Source organism: Microcebus murinus, chromosome 11, assembly GCF_040939455.1.
Source record: "Microcebus murinus isolate Inina chromosome 11, M.murinus_Inina_mat1.0, whole genome shotgun sequence".
Classification (NCBI taxonomy): Eukaryota; Metazoa; Chordata; class Mammalia; order Primates; family Cheirogaleidae; genus Microcebus; species Microcebus murinus.
In genome coordinates, this window is record NC_134114.1 from 52192527 (window position 1) to 52206720 (window position 14194).

Consider the following 14194-nt stretch of genomic DNA (forward strand, 5'->3'; position numbering starts at 1 on the left):
AATTGCTCGGGACCGCCCCCTCCCCTCCGCCTGCCCTTCCCCCATCGCCATCCCCTTTCGCTTCGTCCCTCCGCCCCGCTCGCCGCCCGCCACTGCCCGCCGGGAGCGGCCCGGCCTCCCGGGAGAGGCGGGTCACCTTCCTCGGGAAGATTTCCCCCCCGGGGCCTCGCCAGGTAAGGGTTGTTTTTGTAGGTGCTCCGGCTGCTGGCACTTTGGTCCCCTTGTCCCCTTCCCCGCCCCCGTCCCCGCCCGCTCACACACACTTGCTCTTGGTAAAGAAAACACGTCCCAGATGAAAGACTTTTTTTTTTTCAAACGTACATGTGTTTTGTAGAAAATGGAGGTGACAGGGTGGGATAACGAGGAGAAAGGAAGGGCGATTTTCTGGCCTCCCCCTTCCCAAAGGTCACTGGAGTCAGAGGTGTAGCCGTAGGTTAAAAAGTGCTGTGAGCAGAGTTCAGATGCCCCCTGAGTCTCACGGGTTTGCCCAGGGGGCGATCTGGGGCTGCCCACATGGGGACAGAAAGAAAGCGTGGGCAGGGCTGTGCGCATGTAGACTCTGCGCTGTAGAAAGTCTCTTTACTCAGGGAACCGGGCGCAATTGTAAATTGCAAAGGATTATTGGGAACTCCGCTGGGTCCTGCTTGGGTGCGGTGGGAAATGCACGATTTGCACAGGAGCTAAAAATACCTCACAGGGGATGGGGTAGATACCTTCCTTTGAAAAACACAAGATATTTTAAAAAGTGCCAACTATGTGAAACTGATAACAATGCAGTCCCTGTCCTCTTCTCCCCCACTCTTCCACACACATCACATATCTATGACAACGCTATGGTGGTCAGTTTCCGCAGCTAGACTTCTTGGCCATTCAGACCTTCATCCCCGCCCCTCCCCCAAACCCTGCCCTTCCCCCGTTTGGCTGGTCTGATGCCCTGCCTGGTTCCTGCCATCCCCCTGGGAGGGGTGCAGAGGTGGAACAGTATCCTGTTCTTTGTGCCTTAGCCAGTGGCTGGGGCCCTGCTAGGAACGGACTGGTTGCTGGGAGAGCTGACTGCCTGACTCCACATCCACACCCAGCACAGGGCTGGGTCCCATGACACACCATCTGCCACCTAGGGTCACAGAGTCCTGCCCTGCATCAAGCCTCCAGGCTAGTAGCTCCCCACCTGCCCCCTGTGTGCTTTTTCCTCTCCAATCTAGCCACTCTACTGCCAAGTGTGCCCGCCCATGAGCCTGCTCAAGTTGTAACAAAACTTGGTGCCACTTTATCTGCTGGCTTCCTGAAGGATAAGCTGGTTCCTTGATTTGTTTGTCTGCTTCTTTCATAGTTAATGAGCTATGATGGGCCTTGTGGGAAACAAAATCTAGTTATGACTTTTTGTTATACATTGCCGTAGAATCTTGGCCCTGTGTTTCCCAGTAGCTGGCTAATATGTAGCTTTGTCTTTTTTAGCTGATATTATTCCTCTAAGGTACACATGGTTTTTGTAATCTTAATCTATTTCATTAGTCTCACAGGCAATGAAAGCGAAACTAGACAATGGAATTGCATCAAACTAAAAAGTTTCTGCACAGCAAAGGAAACACTTAATAGAGTTAAGAGACAACCTACAGATTGGGGGAAAATATTTGCAAATCATATATCGGATAAGAGGCTAATTTCCAAAATATATAAGGAATTCAAACTATTCATAACAAGAAAACAAATAACTCTATTACAAAATGGGCAAAGGACCTGAATAGACATTTCTCCAAAGAATATACACAAATGGCCAACAGATATATTTAAAAAAATGCTCAACATCTCTAATCATTAGAGAAATGCAAATTAAAAACATGGTGAGATATCACTTCACATCTGTTAGATTGGCTATTATCAAAAAGATGAAAGATAACAAGTGTTGTCTAGGATATGGAAAAAAGGGAACCCTTGTACACTGTTGGTGGTATCGTAAATTAGTACAGCCACTTTGGAAAACAGTATGGAGGTTACTCAAAAAACTAAAAATAGGATTACCATATGATCCAGCAGTTCCACTTCTGGGTGTAAATCCAAAGGAACTGAAATCAGGATGTTGAAGAGATGTCTGCACTCCCACGTTCATTGCAGCCCTATTCACAGTTGGAAACAAGTGAAGTCCCCATCAATGGACAAATGGATTTTTATGGTAATATACACAATGGAATACTATTCAGCTTTTAAAAAGCAGTAAATCCTGTCATTTTTGACAACATAGGTGAACCTAGAAGACATTATGCTCAGTGAAATAAGCCAGGCACAATACACTTATACATAAAATCTAAAAAAGTCAGACTCATAGAAGTACAGGTTACTAGAGGCTGGGAGCAGAAGAGAGGGGTATTTGGGGGAAAGCAGAGACATTGGTCAAAGGGCACAAAGTTTCAGTTAGATAAAAGAAATAAGTTCTGGTGATCTGTTGCACAGCATGACAAATATAATTAATAGTGTATAATTCAAAATTGCAAAAAGAGGATTTGAAATGTTCTCACCACAAAGAAATGGTACATATTTGAGGTGATAGATACGTTAATCTGATTTGATTATTCCACAATGTATACATGTAATGAAACATCACATTGTACCCCATAAATATAATTTGTCAAGAAAAATAAAACTTAAAAAAAAAATATATAATTTTTTGAGTCCAATAAATGGGACTCACTTCTTTTCTAATGCTGTCGTCTGGTTTTGGTAGCAATTGTACTAAACTTATTCCTTTTCAATTCACAAATATTTACTGAGGGCTTCCTGTGTTCTAGGCACTTTCAACAGTGAACAAAATAGATTTTAAAAGGCAAAAATTTCTGCCTTCACTGACTTTACATTGTAGTGGAAAGAGACAGGCAATATTAAAGTAGGAAATAAATAAATATTATATGTTGGAAGGGATAAGTGCTGTTGTAAAAATAAAGCAAGTATCAAAAAGACAATAGTGTTAGAGGGCTTATGAAGGGATTGGAACCTTCTTACACTGAGAGTGGAAATGTAAAATGCTGTAACCACTTTGGAAAACATTCTGGTGATTCCACAAAAGATTAAACATAGAGTTAACCCTATGACCTAGCAATTCTACTCCTAGCTATATACCCAAGAAAAATGAAAACATATGTCCACAAAAAAGCTATACACAAATGTTCATAGCAGCATTATTAATAATAGTCAAAAAGTGGAAACAACCCAATGTCCATCAACTGATAAATGGAGAAATAAAATGTGGCAAATCCATATAATAGAATATTATTCCATTGTAAAAAGAAATAAAGTATGATACATGTTTCATTCTACATGTTCTCATACTACTGATACATGTAGATACATGTATCTACAACATTGATGGTCTTTGAAGACATAATGTTGAGTGAAAGAAGCCAGTCACAAAGAGCCACATATTGTATGACTCCATTTTGTATAAAATGTCCAGAATGGGCAAATCCATAGAGACAAAAAGTGCATTGGTGTTGGCCTATGGCCAGGAGGAGGGGAATTTGGGGGAAATGGAGAGTAATTGATGACAATGGGCTTTCTTTTTGGAGTGATAAAAATGCTTTAAAATTGATCGTGATGATGGTTGCACAGCTCTGTGAATATACTATAAACATTGAATTGTATACTTTAAATGGGCGAATTATATGATACGTGAATAAATAAAAGCAGGGTTTGGTGATGAGGAGTAGGGCGGTGGTGGGTGTGGGGGGTAGAAGTCCTGTTTGAGAAGACGATATTTAGGTACAGATCTGAGAGGAGGGCATTGTCCATGCAGGTGTCTGGAGCAGAGCACTCCAGGCAGAGGAAGCAGCCACGGCAGAAGCTCTGGCTATCCGAGGGGCGGTGGGCAGGCTGGCATGGCTGGAGTGGAGTGCTGACGAAGAAGGTTGGGAGAAGAGGTCAGAGGTAAAATGGAGGGGGGAGGAGTGGGGGAAGGTTGTGGGTGGCATAAGCCTCACGGGCCTGCGGAGGTTTGAGCAGAGGAAATGAATGACTTGACTAACTTTTCAAAAGACCTATGACTGCACAAGGGTGAGAATGGTGCAGGGAGACCAGTTAGGAGGCTATTACAGGAGTCTAGACGAGACAGACGCCAAGCCCAGGGCGCTAGCGCAGAAGTAGTAGTAAGTGGTCAGATTTCAGATATATTTTGAGGGTGCAGCCAACAGAATTTCCTAATGGATTGGATGGATTGGATTGGACGTGGAGTACAGGAGGAAAAAGAGTTTTAGGCTTTGAGGTTGAGCTATTGGAAAGATGATATTGCTATCAATTGGACTAGAGAAAACTGGGGTGGAATATGTGGGGAAAAGTTAAAGGTTCAGTTTTGGACACATCAAGTTTGAGGTTTCTATTGGCTATCCAAACAGAGATGCCTATCTGGCAGTTGGATACATGAGTCTGGGGCACAGGGGAGAGGGATGGGCTGGAAATAGAAATGTGGCAATTGTTGCATATTGGGAACATGTAAAGCCACATGACTAAGTGAGAACAGTGAATGAACGAGTGTGGCTAGAGAGAAGGGTGAGGAGCTGGGTGCCCATGGCTTGCCAACATTGGGAAGTCAGGGAGAAGAGGAAGAGCCAATGAGGGAGACTGAGGTGTACACAGCTATGCAGGAAGAAACCACGAGAGTGCAGTGTCCTGCAAGCCACATGAAGAAAGGGTAAGGAGTAACTGACCATGTTTAAATGCTGCTGAGACAGAAAGTACAAGTCCATTTGAAATTAGCAATGGAGGACTGCAGAAGGGTGTTCAGTCTGGTGTTGCCGGTGGAAACCTGATGGGACTCTTTGTTTCAAAGAGAACAGGAAGAAAGGAACTGGAATGAGTGTACACAACACTTTGAAGGAATTTTGCCATAAGATGAGAAGAGAAACTGGGTGTACCTGGTGGGAGACATGGGGTCAAGAGAAAGTTTAAGATGGGAGAAATAACTATATGTTTACATGGAAATGATCCAGTAGAATGGAAATGTCAATGATCCAGGAGAGAGACAGACAGACAGATATTGATATTGATTGCTGGAGAGATGTCCTTTACTAGCCCTAAGGTAAGTAAGAGAAAACGATAACTAGCTTCAAAGTGGGGAGACTGACTTCAGAAGGGAACATGGGTAGTTCATTCATTTGCAGCAACCGCTAAGAAGACAGAGCATGTGGGTGCACAGACTAGGAGGAGGACAGAGGTAGTGGTGGGAATCTCTGGAATTTCCCTTCTGATTGCTCTGGTTTCCTCAGTGACAGGGAAGCAAGGTTTTCAGTGAGTGAGGCTATGAGGGGGAGGTGTTGAAATTTTGAGAATAAAGGAAAAGGTATGAAATAGTCAAATAGGAGAACAGGAGATAAATGGATTAGGAAATATAGTATATCTGCCAGGAAGCATTAAGGCTCACTTACGGTTTGTGATCCTGAATTTAAAATGGGCCAGTCCGATTGACTGTGTGTTTTTCTTTTACAGGCTCAGAGTAGGTGAGAAGCTGGATTTAAATAGGATCATGGTTTGGCCAAGTGAGTATAACTAAGGGAAAAGGGGGAAAGGGTATTGAGGAATTTCAGTGGGGTAAGGTGGGAAGGGGGGAGAACATCAGGTCGTGAGGGCTGGTGAAAAAGTGGTAGGATGAAGGAAGTGGAGGTGCTGGGAGGTCAAAGGGTTAATTGAAGGCAGAGTGCTCAAAAGAATGAGCTGGGGCCAGGCAGGCATGGTAGCTCACACCTGTAATCCTAGCACTTTAGGAGGCGGAGGCAGGAGGATCGCTTGAGCCCAGGAGTTTGAGGTTGCAGTGAGCTATGATGATGCCATGGAACTCTAGCCAGGGTGACAGTGAGACCCTGTCAAAAAAAAGAGAATGAGCTGGAACAGTAAGAGGAAGTGGTGGTCCGTGAGCAGATGCCTGCAATGGAGCTTGTGGAGGGTGCCAGCTATGGGAGCGAGTGGCTCAAGAGGGTTGGAAGACAAGATCCTTTGAGGAAAGGAGCGGAAAGCACTGAGGATTTAGGTCACCTAAGTGTAGGCTGGAATCACTAAGACTTAGGAGAGGAGTAATACCGGAAAGAGCCATAGTGAGGCAGGAGCTAAAATAGCCAAGAAGTGAAAGGACCCAGGAGTCAACAGGTACAATAACTGGGGACATTCCCTCTTCTCTTTGGAACAGTTAGTGTAATAATTGGGTCACCAGTTCCTTAAATGATAGAAAGTTTTTAAGCTAATGATTTTATTTTTTCAACTGTGGTTTGGATAATTTGTATTTTTCCAGGATTAATGACCATTTTGTTATAGTTTTCAAGTTTAATGACATGAATTTGTTAAAAATTATCATATAATTTTAAAAACCTTTTTCTTTATCTTCACATATGCCTCCTTTTAATTCTCAATATCTGTATTTGTCCATTTTCTCTCTTTTTTTGATCTATCTTGAAAGAAGTATGTCAATTTTATTAGTTTTTAAAAAAATATTTTATTAGCTTTTCTTTTTCTCAACATTGTACTAATGAGGATTTGATGATTCTCTTTAAGCTTGACATTCAATCTATTAATATTTCTTTCATCTATTTCTGCTGTTGTCCTATTATTCCCCTTTTTCTACTTTCTTTGGATTTATCCAGTGAAAGTGTAACAATTGATAAATTATCTCAGACTTTGAGAAGGTTTCTATTTCACCCTGACATTGACCTGATGGCTTACCTGGTTGTAGGATTCTAATTGTCAGCACTTTGCAAATATTATTCCATTGTGTTTTAGCTTCTGCTGTGCTATTGAGAAGTTTGCCAATCTAATCATGGCTGTTGCTTTGTTTGTTTTTGTTTTTTTACAGATTACATTATGTTTCTTCCTGGTAACTTTTAAGATCTTTTCTGTGTCTCGAGAGTTTTTCCCTTTTACTATGCTATACCTGAGGGTGACTTCATTTTGCTTTATACTATAATTTCTTGTTTTTGTTTCTGAGACAGGGTCTCTATACTATAATTTCTGTAAAAATTAGTGACTTCTCTTACTTCTGAAAAGTTTTTAGCCATTATCTTTTTTGTAAAAAACCCTTTTTATTGAGATATATTTCACATACTATAAAATAAAACCATTTAAGGTATTCACTCCAATGGTTTCAGTACATTCACAGAGCTGTGCAACCATCACATATGTTATCTTTTGAATATTGTGTTTCCTCTGTTCATTTTATTCTCTCTTCCTGGAAATTCTTTTAAACATATGTTGGACTATTGGAGTTTAAGGAAGCCTAATATATAACAAACTTTCCTCCACTGAAAGTCAGAATTCATTGAGAGATAGGCAAGGAAATTAGATGGATGGAAATAAAAATAAAAGTTGCTAATAAATTCTGAATTTGAGGATGTGGCTTAGATGTGTGACAACCATAGAGCTCAATAAAACTAAACCCTAGAATTAGAATTATCTACACTCTCTGCCACAGGCAGCATTGAATCACCACATGCTCTCCACATGGAGGTTGGCCATAAAATGTATGATGGCCAAAAGCTGTAGTTCAGAAAGCAGGTTCTCTGTGGGTAGGCTGGCTCCCAAGAGGATGGCAGGAGGCAGGGGCCTGCTCTACCCAAAACTCGCCAATAAGATAAGTCACTCTGGCAGAAGGGAAGCTGTGGCTATCACACTGCCTGATGTCCTTCCACATGCTTGCAAAGTTACACAGATTATTTTATGAAGCAAACACAATAAATATAAACAAAACTTTGAAAATACAAAAATCGGGGAAACAGAATTGAACATTATATATTGAATACAAAGAACAATTACATAAAATATATTTATCCAAGAATTCAGGGATATAATTTAGAGAAATATATTAAATACAATGATATAAATGTATATTAATAAGAGTCACTAAGAAAGATGTGATCATTTTAATAGATGTTTGAATAAAGACATTAAAGGACAACAGAAAAGAAGGATACTTCCTTAAGCCAGTATCCAAAATTATACAAAGATACATTTGACATATTCACTTGAAAATCCAGAACAACGTTGGTGTCAATAACATTAATATTATTTTGGAAATTTGGGGCAATAGAAGATAAGAAATAAAAATGAGATGAAAAACTATTTCAAATAATCAGTCAAAACATCATTTTTGGTAGATGATTGCATACAAAGAAAAGACAAATTATCTGGAAACTGTTTTGGAGTGAAGAATAAATGAAGTAAAATGTCAATTCTCCCCAAATTAATGTGTTGTTTGAACACAATCTCACAATTTAAAAAATCTAACACAATTTTCCCTGAAACTTTATAAAATTTTAATAAAATTGATAAGAGATATTAGTGGGTAGGAATATCAAATAATTTTTTTAAGAGGTAGAACTATGAAGGCAGTCAATTCTGAAGATATATTCTAAAACAACAACAATTAAAATAGAATTCAAATCTTTTTTCTACTTGTCTTTACACAGCCAGATCCAAATCTGAAGTAACAGTAAACATAGATATCAGTTTAAATAGAATAAAAAGCCCAGGAATAAATCTAATCACACTTAAGAATGTAATATGTAATAAAGAAGTTATAACCAAAGAATAGTATAACTGAATAAACCCTGTTGGGATAACTGATTGGGCAGGGAGATTTATGTATATGTTTCCACCACATCCCATTCCCCCCTCCCAATTTTAAATATAACTAAAAAATTAAACTAAAAAGAAAGAAGAATCACAGAAAAGGTACAAAAAAATGAATGAATACCTTTTAGCTTTTTGGAGGAGTGAACTTTGGAGGAATGAGCACATTGTATGCTATGAAGCAACAGAAGAAACCACAAAGATACAACATATTTAACTCTATAAAAGTTTACACTTCCGTACAAAAATAATTTAAATAAGAAGACATAGGGAAATACATTTGTAGCATGTGTGTGCATACCCCAACCAGAAACAGAGTTAACATATATATAATTACATAAAGGGTTCCCTCGGAGTAGAATACCGTATGGTATATTCATATAGTGGAATTCAGTTTAGCCATTAAAATGAATGAATTGGATCTTATAATTTGTCAAATGGATCAGAAATATAATATTGAGTTTTTTAAAAGCAAGTTGCAAAATGTTAAATTTAGTATATTATCAGTCACATGAAGTGTAAAATCTCATAAATCAATACTGCATGTATGTACGTGTGTGTGTGTGAGATGACCAAGGACTAAAAATATTAAAATGTGGAAGGGAAAGATAAATAGCAACTGTAAATGTTTAGAAGAGAGGGGGGGAGTGGCAGCCAGGAAGATTGTAAATGGAGATTTAAATATATCTGTTACTTTCCCATATGTCTGAAATATTTCATAATAAAAAAAATGGACTTATGAGTTGCTAAGAAAAAAACTCTAAAATGCCAAAATATGTATATGAAAACAACATGGAAGAATAATTCATAGGAAAGGAAATACACAGAAATACATTGAGCACCCTTAGTAATCGAAGTTAAGATTAAAATTAGACACCATTCACATCTATTAAATCAGGAAAGAAACATTTTCTTACAAGAAAAAACACATATTCCAGAAGTCAGTATGATGTTTTAAAATACATGGACGACATATAGAATCTTAAATTTTCCAGTGGAATCAGTGGCCATGTAGCGTAAAAACTTCAAGTAGTGTTTGAGATTTTTTTCACTTGCCTTTCTCTTTTCTTTAACAGTTAAGACACTCATCACCACTCTTGAATCTCAGGAACAAATTTCTCTTTGAAAGAACTTCAAACTTCCTGGAAACAAAGAAGACTTGTGAAAGTAGCCAAGGACAGAATCTGGCTTTAAATGTTTCCCAAACAACCAACTCTTAATCCTTAAATGTCCCTCAAATAAAACTTCTAATTCTCAAATAGCCACCAAATCCTCAACTTTTCCCAAAACATCCAAGACGATTCATAATCCTGCAAATCAAATCCAGACTTTGCTGGGCCCCACCTCCAGTGCACGCATCCGTGCGCGTGCGCACACGCGCGCACACACACACACACACACACACACACACACACACACACCCCCTCCCACCCGGAGTTTACTTGTGGTTTCTGTTTGTAAGGGCTTGTCAGTCAAGGCAGAGCTCATCTTTTGTGAAAGAGCAGCCTCTTCTACACCAGGGACATATTCTAACCCCCCAGCGACTGTCATCAACACCTCGCCTTTTCCACTTGTTTTTAAAGAGAATTGTGGGAGGCATCAGTGGAATAGAGATGTCGAAGCAGCGGGAGGCATTTTTATTTTTGTTTTTGTGTTTTCACAAGGGAGCCCTAAACATATTGAATTTCTGCCTCGCCTCAGTTCCTAAAGCTGTTTCTTTGGGATTTCATTCTTCTGTGAAGTTCCTCAGCCTCCCACTCCTCCAAGGTGGCTAGAAAGAGAAACAGCAAAGAAAAAGTTGCACTTCCTTTTGGAATCTAAATATTTGAGTTCATGAGTAAACGGAGACATGTTTGTGTGACAGTTCTCACCAGTTTGTGCCTAGTGGTGATTTCAAGCTAAAATAAAAGGGAAGTTGGCAGTTTGTAGGTTCAGAGATGTCGAAAAGAGAATGCCCAGAGTCTACATATTGACTTAACCGGGCAGGATTCGGGATTCCAGAGGGAGAGTAGCAAAGAGCTCGATGGAGGTAAGGTGGGCAGAGGCTGGGCACAGAGCAGGTGCTTCACCTGGGGAAACCCTTTCAGCTCAGGCAATGGCAGCAGTGGAATAATAAGAACCATGTGTCCAATACTATTTTAATCACCTCATATGAGCTCACTCAGTCTTCCCAAAAGCCTATGATGAAGATAGCATTATCACTCCCATTTTATAGACAAAGAGACTGAGGCCCAGAGAAATTACACAATTTGCTCAGGACCACACAGCTAGGAAGCAGCAGAGCTGGGCTTTCACCAGGCATTCAAATTAGGAGCTGTGTACTAAGTTCCTATGGTACAGTGCCAAACACTCGGCCAGAAACCAGATGGGAAGGGGGGAAGAGATTTAAGTTGAATGTTCTTGGCGAATTAGTCCCAGGTGTCTTCTTGTTCAGAGGAGGGATTCAACACTTAACAGCCCTTCCTCTGTACCCTCACTGTAAGGAGCTCTGGGGCCACCCAGCTGAGGAGACCATGCTCTGGAGATGGATACACTGGGTTGAACCCGGTGGATGTAGTGGAGGGCTGGCTCCTGCCATACTGGCCTGTGACAGCCAACTGTTATATATTCAGGAATATTTTTAACATAAACTTTAAATTTTAAAACAGTTTAAATTTGCAGAAAAATTTCAAAAATGGTACAGACAGCTCTCATATACTTTGCATCCAGTTTCCCCTATTAGTAACAACTCACATTAGTGTGATGTGTTTGCTACAATTAATGAACCCACATTGATGACTTTTCTTTTTTTGAGACAGGGTCTCGCTCTGTCACCAAGCTACATGTAGTGGCCTGATCATAGCTCACTGTAGCCCTGAACTCCTGGGCTCCAGTGATCCTCCTGCCTCAGTCTCCTGAACAGCTGGGACTGTGGGCATGCACCACCACACTCGGCTAATTTTAAAAGTTTTTATAGAGACAAGTTCTCACGATGTTGTCCAGGCTGATACATTATTCACTAAAGTCCACAGTATACTTTATTCATAGTTCCTTAGTTTTTACCTAATGTCCTTTTTCTGTTTCAGGATCCCATCCAGGACACCACATTACTTTTACTTGTCATTTCTCCTGAGGTTCCTCTTGGCTGCGACAGTTTCTCAGACTTTGCTTGTTTTTGATGAGCTTGACAGTTTTGAGGAGTACTGGTCAGTATTTTGTAGAATCTCCCTCAGTCATAACTTGTATGTTTTTCTCATGGTTAGACTAGGGTTATAGGTTTTTGGGGAGAAAGACCTCAGAGGTAAAGCGCCATTGTCATCACATCATGCTGGGGGTACATACCAGCAACATGACTTATCACCATTGATGTGAGCCTTGATCCCTTGGCTGAGGTAGTGTTTGTTAGGTTTCCCCATGTAAAGTTACTCTTTGTTCCCTGTATTTCCGCACTGGACTCTTTGGGCAGAAGTCATTAGGCACAGCCCACAGTTACGGAGAATAATCAGGAATTTTGTTAGCTAGTTGTTAAATCTTTGGTGGCTTCAAGTCAGCCATGGTGGGAGTATCTACATCATGGAAATCAGCAAGCTCCACAAATCTGGGCTCTTTTTGGAGAGCTGGTTTCCCAGCACACCATTGGATATGTGGCTTGGGCTAAGTCCCAAGAGATGATGGGTGGCTGGATAAAGAGGTGTTTGGATCAAGTGGCTCCCGGGGGGAATGCAAAAGACTTGGAGGCAGGAGAGAGAGTGCCGTGCTCATAGACATGGATTGTGTTGGGGACTGACATTTTATTTTCCTGGTTTAAGAATTAAATTTAGTAATGTATGTGCTCTGCCCAGAGCGTTTGAAAGTAATGTGTTCCAGACAGGGTCCCTGTGACAAACAAGGTTGTTGCCCAGAGGCATAACAAAGGACCTGAGCTGCAAGTAAGCAAGTGCTGCCCAGCCCTACGGCAGTGGGGGTCTGGAGGCCACACGATAAATACATTGTTCCTGTGATTGCTGCTTAGCCCCATAAGATGGCTGGTTAGTCAATGACGGATAAGATCCCTCAAGGGAGGGTGACCTAAGACAGGCATAGCTGCAGGGGATCAGCTTAAGAGGAACTGGGGACGAAAAGTGCCCCCTGTGGCTGTCTTGCCCATCCTTGCTAATCTTGGTCTGTGATCTATGCCTGGCGCCTAGAGCAACCACCTGGAAACCTTGAGTCAGGGGACATCTGTGTCCTTAAGGCTATGAGTTCTGGAATTTATGGCCACTGCTGTAATTCCTGGGTGGTTACATACAGGGAACTAACTTTAATTTTTTAGAGTATAAAATAAAACTGACCAGTGCATTGGACACTGGAGTCATGTAATTGTCTTTATGTGTGTCCGCGTTTTTCTTTGTGTTCTGTGTTCATCCTCCATCCTGTAAACAGGCCATGGCAGATTGGGATGAAAAGAGGCTTGGCACAGACACACAGCCACCTGGGAAACCAACAGAAACCATCATCCAGAAGGTTTTAATATAAACAGGCTGGGACCTTGATGGACCTACCTTTGTTTTCTCCTTTTCTTAGTAGGATTAACTACCATTTCTTGAGAGCCTCCTATGTACAGGTGTTTTTCATATATATACTTCCATTCGTTCATCATAAATGGACAGGGTGGATATTGTTATTCCCATTTTACAGATAAGAAAACTTAGGGATTAAGTGACTTATCCAAGAATACAATCAGCAAGCAGCAAAACTGAGATTCAAACCTCCTGTGTAACTCCAGCCATGCCGTTCTCTGTTTCATTTACTTCTTCCTTTCTGGAACACTGAGTAAACACTCACTGAGTAAACACTCACTGAGTAAACATCATCAGATCTGTTTCAAGATGGTGGAATGGCAATTGGTGGTGAGTTTCTAGCACTTGATTAGTGACAGAGTGTGCTGCCATTTGTTGTTTAGGACATTCCACCACAGTTCACGCTCATGGGGACAGGCACTGCTCTATGGACTCCAGAGGTTTCACTTCAGTTCAGGCAAACTCTACTGACATTTTATCATCTAGTCTTCCAGATCAAAATAAACTATGCTTCTTAATAATATTTTCTTTATTTTTCCTGTGGGTGTATCAGTAAGGAAGCAGCTTTGTATCCCGGTTAAACTCTATGGTGCCTTTGTGATTTCATTTAATGAGTGACTCCATTCTTTTCCAAGGCAATTTGTAAGAAACAGATTTATAGAAACTCAACACTAAAATAAATCATTAGAGTTTTGGTTAACTCTACAAAACCATACAATCTATATGCATACTGAACAAATGCATATAAAAAGTCATATATTTCATTTTTTAAAAAACCCAAACATAAAAATCACTTAGAGTTCATGTAATATTTAAGGTAAATGAAATGCTACTTGATTTGTTTCCATTTGAGTCATTCAGGGAGTTTAAAGCTATTTTAGGATAAATAATCTTAAAGAAGCATTTAGAAGGTAAGAATAGGACCTGCTTGAATCATAGAGACTATTATATTGCTTTAGTAAATTTCAGTTACTATTTTTAACTAAGACTTCATCAGTCTTACTAAGATCTGTGCAATATTAGAAACTGCTATCTAAATGATGGTAATGCTATTTTGACTT

General features: G+C 40.3%; 1 long non-coding RNA gene across 1 annotated transcript; it reads left to right on the top strand.

The window, feature by feature from the left end:
• Positions 1–60: 60 nt before the first annotated feature.
• LOC142873797 (uncharacterized) lies at positions 61–9854 on the top strand. Its single transcript, XR_012921772.1, has 4 exons — positions 61–173; positions 3785–3915; positions 5470–5519; positions 9672–9854. It is a non-coding gene; the product is annotated as an uncharacterized LOC142873797 (long non-coding RNA).
• Positions 9855–14194: the final 4340 nt, after the last annotated feature.